Source organism: Glycine max, unplaced genomic scaffold, assembly GCF_000004515.6.
Source record: "Glycine max cultivar Williams 82 unplaced genomic scaffold, Glycine_max_v4.0 scaffold_22, whole genome shotgun sequence".
NCBI lineage: Eukaryota > Viridiplantae > Streptophyta > Magnoliopsida > Fabales > Fabaceae > Glycine > Glycine max.
Window position 1 is genome coordinate 375,724 of NW_024464702.1, and position 14,505 is coordinate 390,228.

Below are 14,505 nucleotides of genomic sequence, written 5' to 3' on the forward strand. Positions count from 1 at the left end.
TTTTGTTCTTTCTTGCATTATCATCACACTCAATTTAACAGGTATTTCTTTATTTTTGAAGTGGTGTCTCCAATCATCACACCTTGAAAAAGGTATGTATGTCTTCAACACCCCAATCCCAACCAATAGGGAAGATGAGATCATTGCTAAAGCCCGTTAGAAGACAAGTATGATGGTTATATTTGAATGGGACACATCTTAAAAGATACGTGTGTGACACTTTTTTTTAAACTACGTGATGGGAACAAATAAGAAATTTCTTGTCAATTACTTTTATAATTATCGGATGATTGATAGTAGGCCTTTTATGAAACAAGTGCATAAATTGAATGTATGCTTAATATCTACGAACAAACACAATATGGATGTAGATGAAAGTTAATGATTCTATCTTGAATCATTGACAAAGTTCCTTCCTTATGGAATGACTTTAAAAAGTTTGAAACATCTAAAAGATCAAACCGATTTCTCTTGAACAATCGAGGTAGTAAAATGATACCAAAGGTACATATGTTCAACAAATGGTGTGAGTAATGGAGGAAGGTACATTGAAAAAGTTCTCTAAGAGTAGGAAGTGGGATTTTGTTATTCATGTAGTTTCACGTGCAGCCATAGTAAAAATGCATTTACGACTTCATTAAATATTGGATTGAGTTGGAATTTTGTGAGCCAATTCAGGATACATAATTCTTAAATCTAAATCTTTGGTTTGTTTATTGGTTGCTTGTGGTGAGAGATATTTAGTTTGTACTATCAACAATTTTTTATACTTTCATCTTCTTGATTCTCTATTTGTATGTTTGTTGTTGTTTTAGTTGTTTAACCAATACTCACTTTTATCTAAAACCATGTGATTTTCAGAATCATGGGATTTGGTTGTTTTGTTAAAAAAGGTGAGAGATATTTTGTTCATTAAGTTGTATGATTAATTGATGAACGTGATTTGTGCACTAACTTGAGTATGTTTAATCTAAAACCATTTGGTTCATATATATTTTTAAAATGGTGGGTGATTATGTGAAATTTTCAAAATTATTTAAAGATTGTATCATTTCATGAGATTTTGTGTTCACTTATATGAAGTGAAAGTATGAATAGATGCACAACAAACATGAGATGTGACTCTTCACCAAGAGTCATGACATGTGACTCTTACCAAGGGCCTTGAATGCAGAAAATCACCGGATTCTTTGTAACCATGCCCCTTCCATTCTTCCCTTATGCACATAGAGAAATAAGGAAACTATCATCGCTAGTTGTTTTCTTTGGTTTTCCTTAACTTTTGTTGAGTCATCACCTCCAATTTCAACTAACATAATAGATAAATTTTGCTCGTGCATGTGTGCACGCATACCATGTCGAAGCATAGGTTGATGTCGTAAGATATTATAAAAATACATACCTTTCATACACAAACAAACATATTGCTAAATCCCTTGATTCATTTATCTCATTTCCATCTTTATAATCTTCCTCCAAAGCCTCCATCAGTGGTTCAACGGTGTCTTGGGAAGGATTTCCAAATAAAATAGATTTCAAAGGAGAAAATTCAGGTGGAAACACCAGCATCATTGCGTAGACTGCTCTTTCACCGAGTAATATTCTTTGCAAAATCACGATGATGATACAGTATTGACTGCTTCCACCATCCTGCATAACGCGTGGTGACATCTCCCTCAAAAAATCCAAACAGGAAAATAGAAATTCCCGTTAGATATGGGTATGTAGTAATTTTTCCATGCAATGCCTTTGGTTCCAAAGAATGTAGCCACACAATCTAAAACTTCTTGATGCATTCTAAATTGCATTGCCACTCTTTATGTGATAGGTACTTTTGCGTAATACATTTGTGTGACAACTAGCATTGAAACTCTCATGCATATAGCAAAAAAAAAAAACTATTTTTATGTTGGCTTAAAATATTGGTCGCAAAGCTGATTATCTACATCAAGGAAAGCAAACTTGCTCACCAAGCCATTGGGAGAGAAATCAATCTCTGCCAACCAAGTTGCATGGAATGTTTCATGCTCCATTTCATTCCCATTATCGATGAATATCAACCCTTGCTAATGTATAAACCCCATCCTTTTTATGCCTTGTAGTTTGTTTTCCTATTGTATGTATCAATTTCTTCTCCACATTTATCATTTCATGGCTTCAAAATGGGGTGAAGACGGGATCATGAACTATTGGAAAATTCTCCAACACCATCACATCCTCCAAGGTGTTTTTTTTTCTTACCTTAGGGTAACAAAAAGGTATTTGTCTCAGGACACCACTTCTCAACAACCCCAAAAAACATGTTTTCATTTTTTACTATGAAGCACTTGGGTTGAAAACATGTGTTTTGGGTTGTTGAGAAGTTGTGTCCTTAGACAAATACCTTTTTGTGCTCCTAGGGTGAGAAAAATGTCACCTTGGAGGATGTGATGGTGTTGGAGGGTTTTGCAACTGTTGGTGATCCTGTCTTGACCCCATTTCAAAGCTAGGAAATGATGAAAATGGAGAAGAAATTGATACATAGAACAGGACAACAGCAATCTCCAAGGAGTAAAAAGAGTAGGGACAACAACAATCTCCAAGGAGTAAAAAGAGTGGGGTTTATATAAACATTAGCATGGATGGATTTTTGTCAATAGTGGGAGTGAAATTGAGCATGAAACATCCCTTGCAACTTGCTTGGCGATGATTGGCTTCTCTCCTAGTGGCTTGGTGAGAAAGTTTGTTTTCTTTATTGTTGTTCATCTTGCTGGTGAGAATCAGCTTTGTGACCAACAGTTTTATCCAACATATAAAATGATTTTGGTATATCGAAGAAAACAATAGTTTATTTGACTGGTAATGAAAAATTGGAATTGTAGTTAACTCTTTGGTCACCCTTTTACTACTTGATCCAAACTTGGGTGTGTGAGAGATTAACAAATTAGCAACCATAGCCTAGGCTGATTACCAATGAAGAATCTATGCTATTGAGGTGGAACAAGCTTAATCAATTGAAAATTGACGGTGTGAGATTTTCCCTGGACTCTACTAGGGGCAATTTTCCTTGGCATCCTTAATCATGTTCAAATTGTTGGTAAGTTTAGGTCTTTTAATCCAAAAAAGGAAACTTGGTTACCATGTGAGAGTAATTTGGATAAATGAAAATAGTTTTGGTTGTTATATGCATGAGTATTTCGATGCTTGTTTGCAACAATGTATTATAAAAAAGTACCTACCACATAGAGAGTGGCTATGCAATTTGGAATGCATCAAGAAGTTTCAGATTGTGTGATTGCATTCTCTGACACCAAAGCTATTGCATTGAAAAATAACTGCATACCCAAAACTACTTTAAAAAATTGCAAACAATATTACTTGGCAAAAAAGCATTCTAAAGCTACTTTGCCATCATGGACCTCATGTATCAAAAGCAAGTACAAATGGTAATGATGCTGATATTGCACCTGAATTTTCTCCTTTGAAAACTGTTCAATTTAGAAATCCTTCTCAAGACACTGTTGACCCAAGAGACGGAGGCTTTGGAGGAAGACTATGGAGATGGAAATGGGAAAAATGAATCAAGGCAATTTATTGAGGGGTTAATGGATTTTGAATAAAGAATCAATAGACTGGAGACAGTGACTAAGAAATTATAAAGATAGCAAAATTTGGTCACTATTGAACAAATTATTCTTATAAAGCCTAAAAATAAAATATGACACGATCTTGTAATTTTTAATGCCTTGGGTACATTAATGCCTTGGTTTCACATTTGTTATTTGTTATTTTGCCTTACTAAAAGAAAAATGACCTATACCTACGGACAAAAACTATCACTATAAATAAAAAAATCCGTAGGTAAATGTATGATAGACTTTGTCCTACGGACGTTTCTTCCGTCAACTTTGAGGAGGCGTATAATGACGACTAATTGTCTGTCACTATAGGTTTTAACTACTATGTATAGTGTGTAAGTAAAAGTATTTAACTTTTACTTACATCTCCTAACTTTAGGTAAATGTCTTTAATATGTACCTATCTTCTTCAACTGTAGGTAAATATGTTTAACATGAACACCTCTAATAAGAAGACAATTCTAGGGTGCCAATTTGAGAGCCTAACTAGAAAGGCTATGACCTGTTTGGTAACTAGGGATGCACCTTGGCATTGGAAACAGAGAAACAGAGAAAATCCTAGCTAATGAACACCATAATAAACTTTACTACCAGTCGCACTCTTCTCATAGTTATCATTAAAAGTATTTACATGGCCTCGCATGTAAGCCTTACCGTCACAAGCACATAAACACATTACTCCATTAATGCATCACACGGTACTCTATTTGAAAATGGATCTTTTACTCTGTGCCTACAAGGACTGCTGACCCTTCCACCTGATAGTTCATCACATCTAATAGACAAAATATATCATAAGATATAAGTCTCAAAGTTCATAAATGGGGAGAGTCACACGGTCAAAATAAGCAAACTAACCATGAATGCAGAAACAAATATTCAAATAAATAATACCACTATTATGTGTAGTGGAGCTTTCCAATTTTTGTACCTAACACTCGATTTTCTTGTTAACCAAGGCCAAAAAGACCACCTAAACAAGACTTGTCAACCACTTGAGAGCCTAACCGAACTTGCTTAGATTATAATTTTGCTCTTAGGAACTTACAATGTTATTACCTCGGTGAAATTTAGTTGCAACTGGCAATCCTAGTTACGTAATGGATATTCAACTCTAACTTCTTAAGCTCTAAGATTACCTTCAAAAGTGATATGAAGATTTAAGTTTAAATTAGTCTAACCCATTCATTTTGGACACTACATTTTCCGTTTAGTGAAATTTAGCTGTATGTGTTGGCTTTTTGTGAACTCCTATTCTATTGTCTTTGACCTCACATTTTCCCTTTGTACTTGATGCAGTCTCAATTGACATTAACCTTATATTACTATTGGGACTGATCACTGATTCTCTGTTCTAAACAGATGAAAAGAATATTCTACAAAGAGAACTGAGAGCAGCACCGATAATTATATTTAAACTCATGTCATCTTGTTACCTTGAAGAATGCACCCCAGATTTGCTCTTCCTTGGCAGGTACTGCAGTAATCTTATTCTTTGGATTCTCATAGCATCTCAATCATCCAACTGCTGTAGAGTAGAAACATCCAGTCCAATTTACAAAATAACAATGTCAATAGTGACGGGATACTTACAATCATGGGGAGCAAAAAGAAAAAGAACATAGACAACGTCAATGTAAAAATCCTCATATTATGAATTATCATCATCTTGAAGGGCAGGGAGGAAATGATCCAATCTGGGATCACATGGAACAAATAGTTTCCAAAATGCTGAGGATTGTGATATGCAGGAACAAAAATAAACTCACCTCGAGGGAAAGAAGCAAGTGACTTGCCACAAAAACCTTTAAGCAATATAGTTTACTTTATACTTGTGATATGTTGGAACAAATAGAACATTGAATACAAACCAACAATAGCATGGGAAGATATAATTTACTTTACTTGTTTGGTGAACAATATATAAAATTTGGTCAAGTGAGACAACAATATAAATACTAAGTACCAACTAATACAATATCTATGCCTTTTTATATAGCTTTGCATTAAAAAAAAGTAATAGAAAATAATATGTATATGATGGAAGCTTGCTTGTGGGGCTTCTATGGAGGCTGGATCTTTGAGCTTCAATGAGGTCCTTTAATAGTGATTTTCCATCATGGAGATGCAGCAGAAGACAAAGGAGAAGAGGTGAGAGGAGGCGCCATCCACTAGGGAGTAAGCCATGGAAGAAGGAGCTTCACCACCAAGATGAGCCTTGGATAAGAAGCTTGGAAGGATGCTTCAATGGAGGAAAAGAAAGAGGAAGAGAAAGAGAGAGGGGGGAGCACGAAATTGAAGGAATAAAAGAGGGAGAGAAGTGGAACTTTGAATATGTCTCACAAGACTCTCATTCATCAAAGTTACAACAAGTGTTACACATGCTTCTATTTATAGACTAGGTAGCTTCCTTGAGAAGCTTTCTTGAGAAAACTTCCTTGAGAAGCTTCTTTGAGAAAACTTCCTTGAGAAGCTAGAGCTTAGCTACACACACCCCTGTCATAACTAAGCTCACCTCCTTGAGAAGCTTCCTTAAGAAGATTCCTAAAGATGCTTAAGCTTAGCTACACATACCTCTCTAATAGCTAAGCTCACCTCCTTGAGATGAGAAGCTAGAGCTTAGCTACACACTCCCTATAATAGCTAAGCTCACCCCTATGACAAAAAATATGAAAATACAAAAAAAAAGTCCTTACTACAAAGACTACTCAAAATGCCCCGAAATACAAGGCTAAAACCCTATACTACTAGAATGGCCAAAATACAAGGCCTACGAAGGAAATACCTATTCTAATATTTGCAAAGATAAGCGGGCTCATACTTAGCCCATGGGCTCGAAATCTACCGTAAGGCTCATGAGAACCCTAGGGCCTTCCCTTGGATCTCTAGCCCAATCTACTTGGAGTTTTCTACCCAATGCCCTTGCGGGGTAGGATTGCATCATTCCCTCCACCTTGGAAAGGATTTGACCTCAAATCCCGAGGTTCTTCATACTCTGGGCTTCTTCCCTCAACACCTGTAAAAAGAACAAAAATATATGTATTAGTGGTGTTTGGTATGTTGAAGGTAAGGTCTGAAAACCCATTTCCTAGGCATCTTCCCATAAAAGAACATGGTTTCTCACCAACTCAATGAGTGGTGCTACAAGTATAGAAAAATATGGGACAAACCTTTTGTAAAAGTTTGTTAAGTCATGGAAGCCCCAAATTTTTCTTATACTTGGTGGAGTGGGCCACTCAGGAATGACCTATATTCTCTTAGGGTTCATGGGAACCCCTTGATCACTATTTGAAAAATTAAGAAAAGTAACGCAATAAAACATACCTTTTTCTGTATTTTCATATTGATTATTCCTACCAAAAAGTATGACAAACCTAAGGTGTCCCATATGAGTACCTAAGTTTGTATTGAAACTAAAAATAAGAACAAACCTACCTAATGGGTCCCTATGTACACAAATCATGAAGATGTTGGGTGCATGAGTGATTTTACAAAAGAGTGTTGCACCACTCAAAACATTCATCATACCACCTATTTTAGGGACTTGGTGCCTATTAATACCTATTTTAGGCACCAACAAAGAACAAGGATTTAAGCTCTTGCGAACCAAACCCTCATCCAACAACTTCTTTACTTGAGGAATAAACTCAAGCCCAAGAGGTGTGGCAATGCTAGCAAGTGCCTTTTTACAAAAGAGAAAATGTGGAGGTTGTCTAAGAGGGAAAGTTTCTTTAATGTTTGTCTTTATTGTAAAATGAGTTTCCTTCTTAGCTAAACTCTTGGAGGAGACACTTACCTCCTTACACTTCTCTTTAACCACTAATGGTTGTCCTTCTTCTTGGGGGTAGATTTCTTCACTAGATTCTTCCCCTTTTGCTTTTTCACTTTCACTAGAGGAAGGTGAAGTAGTAGCCTCATCTTGGCTTCTATAAATGTCTTGGCCCCTCATAATCATGGTTTTTGTGGTGGGGCATTGAGAAGTAATGTGTACTCTTCCAAGACATTTAAAGCACTTTATAGAGCTAGGTTTCTCTTGCATACTAGCCTTAGGGGCTTGCTTTTCTATTGTCTTCCCCTTATCATCTTTGGGCTTAGAAGGTGTCACCCCTAAGATGCCTTGACCTTGGTCTTTCTTTGGATAAGAGTCAGAGCTATAAGATTTTGAAGTAGACTTGTTTTTAAGTTGTTGCTCTACCCTTATTTCCCAATCTAAGTTAGCCTCTACATTGTCCTTCCCATGGAAGTATGAGAGGTTAATGTTAGCCTCTTGAGGCTTTCTTTCCTTTTCTCTTCTATGGGAGTGAGGTCTAAGATGTGAGCTATGCCTTCCTTCGTAATAGTCACAAAGTTCTTCACTTAGGCTCTTGCAAGAGTTATGACTACTATAGGAGGCATGTTTTTCTCTTTTCATTTCTTTTATTATTTTTCTTCTTTCTTCTTCTCTTATTTTCTTTCTTTCATCTTGACTTATTTCTTCCACTCTTTTTTTTTCCTTTTTCTTTTCTCTCTTGTTTTTCTTTCCATAGCTTAAGGGAACTCAACTCATCTAAGATTCTAGATAAAGGGTCTTTATGACTAGTACCCTCGTCATTAACACTAGATGAATGATGACTCATGTTGGTTCCTAAGTTGTGGTTCTTTCTTGTTGGAGGTTTGAAAACAAAAAGGTAAAAGAAACTATGGTTGAAACTAGCCAAAATAAACACTAAAAGAGGTGTGAAAGATAAGGTAAAAAAAAACTAATTGGTAAAAGGAAAGCTATCTAGGTGGTTTGACAATGGAAGGTAAAGGATATGAGCTATGAAAGTAAGCAAGAAATGTAAACTAGGCGAATCCTAAGAGTGTTTGGATGACCACATTCAAGGTTCCCAACAAAACACTCACTATCCTAAGGAAAAATTGCCTAAAATTATTACACACAAATGGAAGTTTGGTAACCTATTGGAGGCTCCCAACACACTTCCAATGAAAGGCCTTTTTGTTACAAAACTTGAAAGCAATGAAAGTAAGTAAATTGCAAATTACAAAATTACAAAACGGTCCTCAATTTTGGTGGTTGTTCTCTCTTTGGTGATTCACTCAATTTGGAGTGCTTCTTAGTCCAATAGCTCTTAAGGTGGTTGGTGTTGGACCTTGTGGCCTCAATAATCTTAAGAGGGATAGGCTTAGAATACAGAAGAAACAACAACAATCAATTTAACAATGTTCTTTAAACATGCAAGACACAATTGATTGCAACAAAATAAATAAGATAAGGGAAGAGAGAATGCAAACACAGTTTTATACTGGTTCGGCCACAACCCGTGCCTACGTCCAGTACTCAAGCAACCCACTTGAGATTTTCACTATCTTTGTAAAATCCTTTACAAAGTCTGAACCACACAGGGACAACCCATCCCTTGTGTTCAGATGCTTTACAACAAGAGACTCACAGTCTCTTAACCAATCTCATTGAATAAGAAGAATGAAAGAAGAATTCTCTCTTCAAGAGAAGAATATTACAATGAAGATCATGTAAGAATCCTTATAGATTTTGCAAGTGTTTGATCAAGGATTTCTTGAGAGAGCATTTGACAATGAAGTTCTTTTGGAATCTCTCTCATTGTCTTTTGAGAGGATAAGACATTTTTGGACCAAAAATACTCTCTGTCTAAAATTCGTGCCCAAGTCACCTATTTATAGGCCTTTGATGACCATTCACAAATCTAATGAAAAGATGTGACTGTTGGCAGATTTTCTGAAAACTTTCCACTGGTAATCGATTACAATGTTTGTGTAATCGATTACACAGTTATAATTTGAAGGGTTATGACTTTTGAATTTGAATTTCCAAAGTTTCGTTGCTGGTAATCGATTACAGACATATGGTAATCGATTACATGTTGAAAATTCAAATTCAAAACCTTTTTCAACAGCTATTTCTCAACCCTGTCTTCTGGTAATCGATTACACTTCCTGGTAATCGATTACCAGAGCCTTGCATGTCTTGAAAGCACTTTGTTTTAAGGCAAGGCTTGGTCTTTAGTGAATCTTGAAACAAGGCTTTGTTTGTTGAAGCAATCTTGAATTATTCTTGAAGCAAATGCTTATCATTTGAAGCAGCCTTGTTAGATTCTTCTTTGACATCATCAAAATCATGTATACATGCATTCACAGTTGGCACCTTTCTTCTTGACTCAAATTCTTCAAGGGATGGCACCAATCCTCCTTCCAATTCCCTATATGGCAACCCACAAACAAGGAAACAAAGAGACAAGCAATAACCAAAGAAAAAAAAAATGAAATGAAAGCTAAACCAATGGATTTTTAACAAGACAATTTTTCAAGGATTATTCAACAATTAAAGCAATGAAAAGGACATAGAAGCAAGCTAGGACTCAAAGAGAAACTTAGAATGGCTCTAGAGTAGAGTAAAAAAAAACTAAAAAAAAAAACTCAAAAAACCTTTAGCTTTGGCACTTGTCTTCACACTAATTTTCAATTGAAATTTTGGAACTAAGATTGGTATAACATAGGCACCAATTATAGAATAAATTTTGAGCCAAAACAACAAGCACACTTCTCTTTCATTTTTTTTTCCTGGATACTGATTTTCCTGCCAACTTATGTGATTTTTCGTATTTTTTTCCTTTTATCCAAATCACTTGGTTCTTTTTTTATAACTTTTTTCCATATGTTTAGCAAATTCAGTAAAAATTTCAGCTCAAAATTCGAAGTAACCAATTCTCAGTAATTTTTACAAGTTTGTATGTCCAAGCTGCCAGCACCAGTGATTTTTTTAAGCATGGTATATTGATTGCCTTGGGCTTGCTTTCAGCCTTCCTATGTATGTTGAACTCACTAGGATTTTTTAACACAGTTTTAGGAGTTCAATATTCACTTAGGTCAACATTTCAGCCAGCAATTCAATCACCAAAACTCAAATTCACAATAGACACAATCATAAGGAAACCTAAAAGTTCAAGAAAAGGTTCACAATCAAAGACCTCTAAGAATTTTGCATGAACATGTTAAGGACTAATTAACATGAAAGATTTGACTCAAATCAAATAATAGGCTAAAAGAATTTCATACACTCATGAACAAATGAGTTAGACAAAGAAACAAGAAAATAAAATTCAGCACAACATAAGAAATCTTATGTGACAAGTTTCATGACTAGACATGACTTCTATGACAAAACTACAATAGGTGAACAAGTCACTCTAGATTTTTGAGGTTTTCTTCTACTTTAATATTTTTGTAAGAATTTTATGGTTTAGGTTTCAGCCACAAAAAATAACAAGACAAAACTCAAAGGAACCTAAACTCAACACAATTCATGGTTCAAGAACAAGAACAAGAAATTTGAACCATAGAAAATCAAATCTAGCTTCTATAGCAAGTTTAATCGGTGGAAACTCTAAAGAATCATGTTAAAACATTTAGCACAAGACATGTGAGGAGATACATGGAGAAAAATGAAGAAACAACAATGGAAGAGAAGGTAAAGCAAAAAATTAATGGAGGTTTAAGGAGCACCTACTTGAAGCTCTTGTGCTCTGATTACCACTTGATGGAAGCTTGCTTGTGGGCTTCTATGGAGGCTGGATCTTTGAGCTTCAATGAGGTCCTTTAATGGTGATTTTCCACCATGGAGATGCAGCGGAAGACAAAGAGAAGAGGTGAGAGGAGGCGCCATCCACTAGGGAATAAGCCATGGAAGAAGGAGCTTCACCACCAAGATGAGCCTTGGATAAGAAGCTTGGAGAGGATGCTTCAATGGAGGAAAAGAAAGAGGGAGAGAAAGAGAGAGGGGGAGCACGAAATTGAAGGAAAAAAAGGGAGAGAAGTTGAACTTTGAGTTGTGTCTCACAAGACTCTCATTCATCAAAGTTACAACAAGTGTTACACATGCTTCTATTTATAGACTAGGTAGCTTCCTTAGAAGCTTTCTTGAGAAAACTTCCTTGAGAAGCTTCTTGAGAAAACTTCCTTGAGAAGCTAGAGCTTAGCTACACACACTTCCTAACTCCTAAAGAAGCTAAGCTTAGCTACACATACTCTCTATAGCTAAGCTTCCTTGAGATGAGAAGCTAGAGCTTAGCTACACACCCCTATAATAGCTAAGCTCACCCCATGACAAAATACATGAAAATACAAAAAAAAGTCCCTACTACAAAGACTACTCAAAATGCCCGAAATACAAGGCTAAAACCCTATACTACTAGAATGGCCAAAATACAAGGCCCAAACGAAGGAAAAACCTATTCTAATATTTACAAGATAAGCGGCTCATACTTAGCCCATGGGCTCAAATCTACCCTAAGGCTCATGAGAACCCTAGGGCCTTCCCTTGGATCTCTAGCCCAATCTACTTGGAGTTTTGTACCCAATGCCCTTGCGGGGTAGGATTGCATCAGTATATATACTGGGAGTATATTTTATTATTATTATTAAATCATAAATTATGATACATATTAATTTTTTAATTTTAATAATAGATATTTTAATAGGAAATAATAAATATTTTAGAAGCAATATAAAAAGGAATTTTTAATTAATTGACAACTTAAAAAGAAGTGTAGGTTAAATTTATATATCCATTGCTTTTATCCTCCTCCATGATGTAAATCAAGTTCAATGAAACAATGCAACTATTGGTAATACTATTAATTAACAAATGATATTAAAATAAAAATAAATATTTTTATTAAAGAGTTACTTTGGGGTAGATTTAGAGGGTAGTGTAGGCTTTCCAACTTTATAATATCATACATGTACATCTATTAAAGTTGGAATGCATGGGCCAGCCCAACCGTTTCAATGTTGGAATGCAAAGATGATGAAGCTTCACTTTAAAATTTTATTCGGGACCAACATGTTATATTTTGATGCATAAATTCACCCTTATAAAAGTATTCACTCTTGAACAAGAGAATATTAGGAACTACTCACTCTCTTTCATGATAAGCTATATAACTTCTCCTGTATCAAGTATGTCACACTAATTTATTTTTAAGTTTTTTATTTCTCCCTATTGTTTAAATTTAGTCTATCTCAATTTAAATTTGAATTTTGAATTTTAAAATTTGATACATTATATCAATTTGATAGACATACGGATCACATGTATTTATTTAAATAATTTGTTCACAATGTGGTCATAGCTAAAAAATTGCAGAGCTAAAAACTTCTAACTAAATGCTTAGGTGTAACATAAATTGGAAAATCAAAATATTGATACTTACTGGGTATAGTTCAAAATCAGTAGCTGACCCAATGTTTAATATGTTCAGAGCCTCAGCTTTTGCCAGGTCGTACTATTTAACACTTGTTAAGAACTCATTGATGCTCTCTCTTGTTTGAACAGAGGTAGCAGTGTCAACCAAATAATCATAAACCTGCTAGATATACAGAACATTCATCTACCAATAAAACTTACAAGTATTCCCATTTATTAGAAAAATCAAATCTAACCTTGTATTCAGACTGCGCTACTTTGGCAATAACTCTTGTTGGATCCTTTGAAGCTCCTTTAGCTCGTAAGAAATCAAGGACCTCAAAATTTGTCAGTTCACCAGCATTGCCCTCTAAGCTGTGACAAAGCTATTAAACATCAATGATATCCCAATATAAAAGAGAAAGGTTCAATTGAAATTGGTGTATTAATTTTGAAAACAAACAAAAATGGTAGAAACATACATTTTCATCTGTAAGACACCAGAGTGAGAGAAAAGGCCATTACAAAACAAGAGAGTGTCTCCTTTGCTTCTGCAATAAAGCAAGCCCAGTACACAAACAGACAATTACAGAATGAAATTCCCAGTTTTCACAAAATATAACAAATCACACTGCTAATACAGCTTAAACACACATAATTGGGTTGGGGTGGACATCAAAAGCAAAAAAAGTTGAGTTGGGTGTGTTTTCCCCTACAAAGAAAAATAGCAATGTTAAAAAATTAGATCAATACATTTAATTTGAGCAACCAAACATGAATAAAATAGTGAAGACAAAAACAAGTTGTGAAGCTTCTGGCGGTTTGAATTGAGAGTCCAAAGAATCTTCTGGTTTAGCCTTGGAAAAACTGGAATCAGCAATAGGCTTTGCATTGTTAGGCTGAGTTAATCCAGCCACTGCCTTCATTCATGTGATTATGAATGTTTACTCCTGCTGCACTCACTTCCTGACCTTCTGGTTTGTGATTCTTGACATCAAGAAAAATTAAATGCTTGACTTTAATCAGCATCCCTATCTTCCATTTATTTCCATAAATTATCAAGAAATTCATCTCTCTCTATTCCTTTTAATACATGTTAAAATCAAAAGATAAAGACTAAACTAGCCCATAAGATTTAAAAGCTAAATTCACTAGAAATTACCCTTACCTTTCGTTAAGTTATCATGTATTAGTCATGAGAGTGAACACTAAAGAAAAACGATTGCAATATAAATCTATACATGAAGAGCTGGGTTATTAAAAAAAAAGTACCTCCATTGAGCCATAAGAGAACGGGTTTTTGTTCTGGTTTGTGAGTGGCCTCGAAAAACCAATAGAGCAGTGCTCTTCCTTGAGTTTCATAGACAGTGATATAACCACCATATTGTGGAACTTGACCGGAGGCTGCGCAGGTAATCTATGCACTCTATCAGCTTTTTGCTCTGCTAGTATCTCCTGGCTAAGGTAACTAGCTACTGAAGGCTTTGCCACACCTAATGCTTCTATGGTCAAACAAACAAAAAGCAGAAGATGAAGATTGAGAAAAACTGAACACAAAGCCATAACTGATATATATCTCCGGTGTAGGTGTTTTTGTGTAGGTGTGCGATATATATCCATGCATTGAATTTGCTAACGGCCAAACCAAATATGTGACACCCTCTACCCCTCACATATATATTAATA

At 35.3% G+C, this 14,505-nt stretch overlaps 1 pseudogene; it reads right to left on the reverse strand.

Moving 5' to 3' along the window:
• Nucleotides 1–337: 337 nt before the first annotated feature.
• Nucleotides 338–13,309, reverse strand: LOC100796576 (uncharacterized; annotated as a pseudogene).
• Between the last annotated feature and the right edge of the window lie 1,196 nt (nt 13,310–14,505).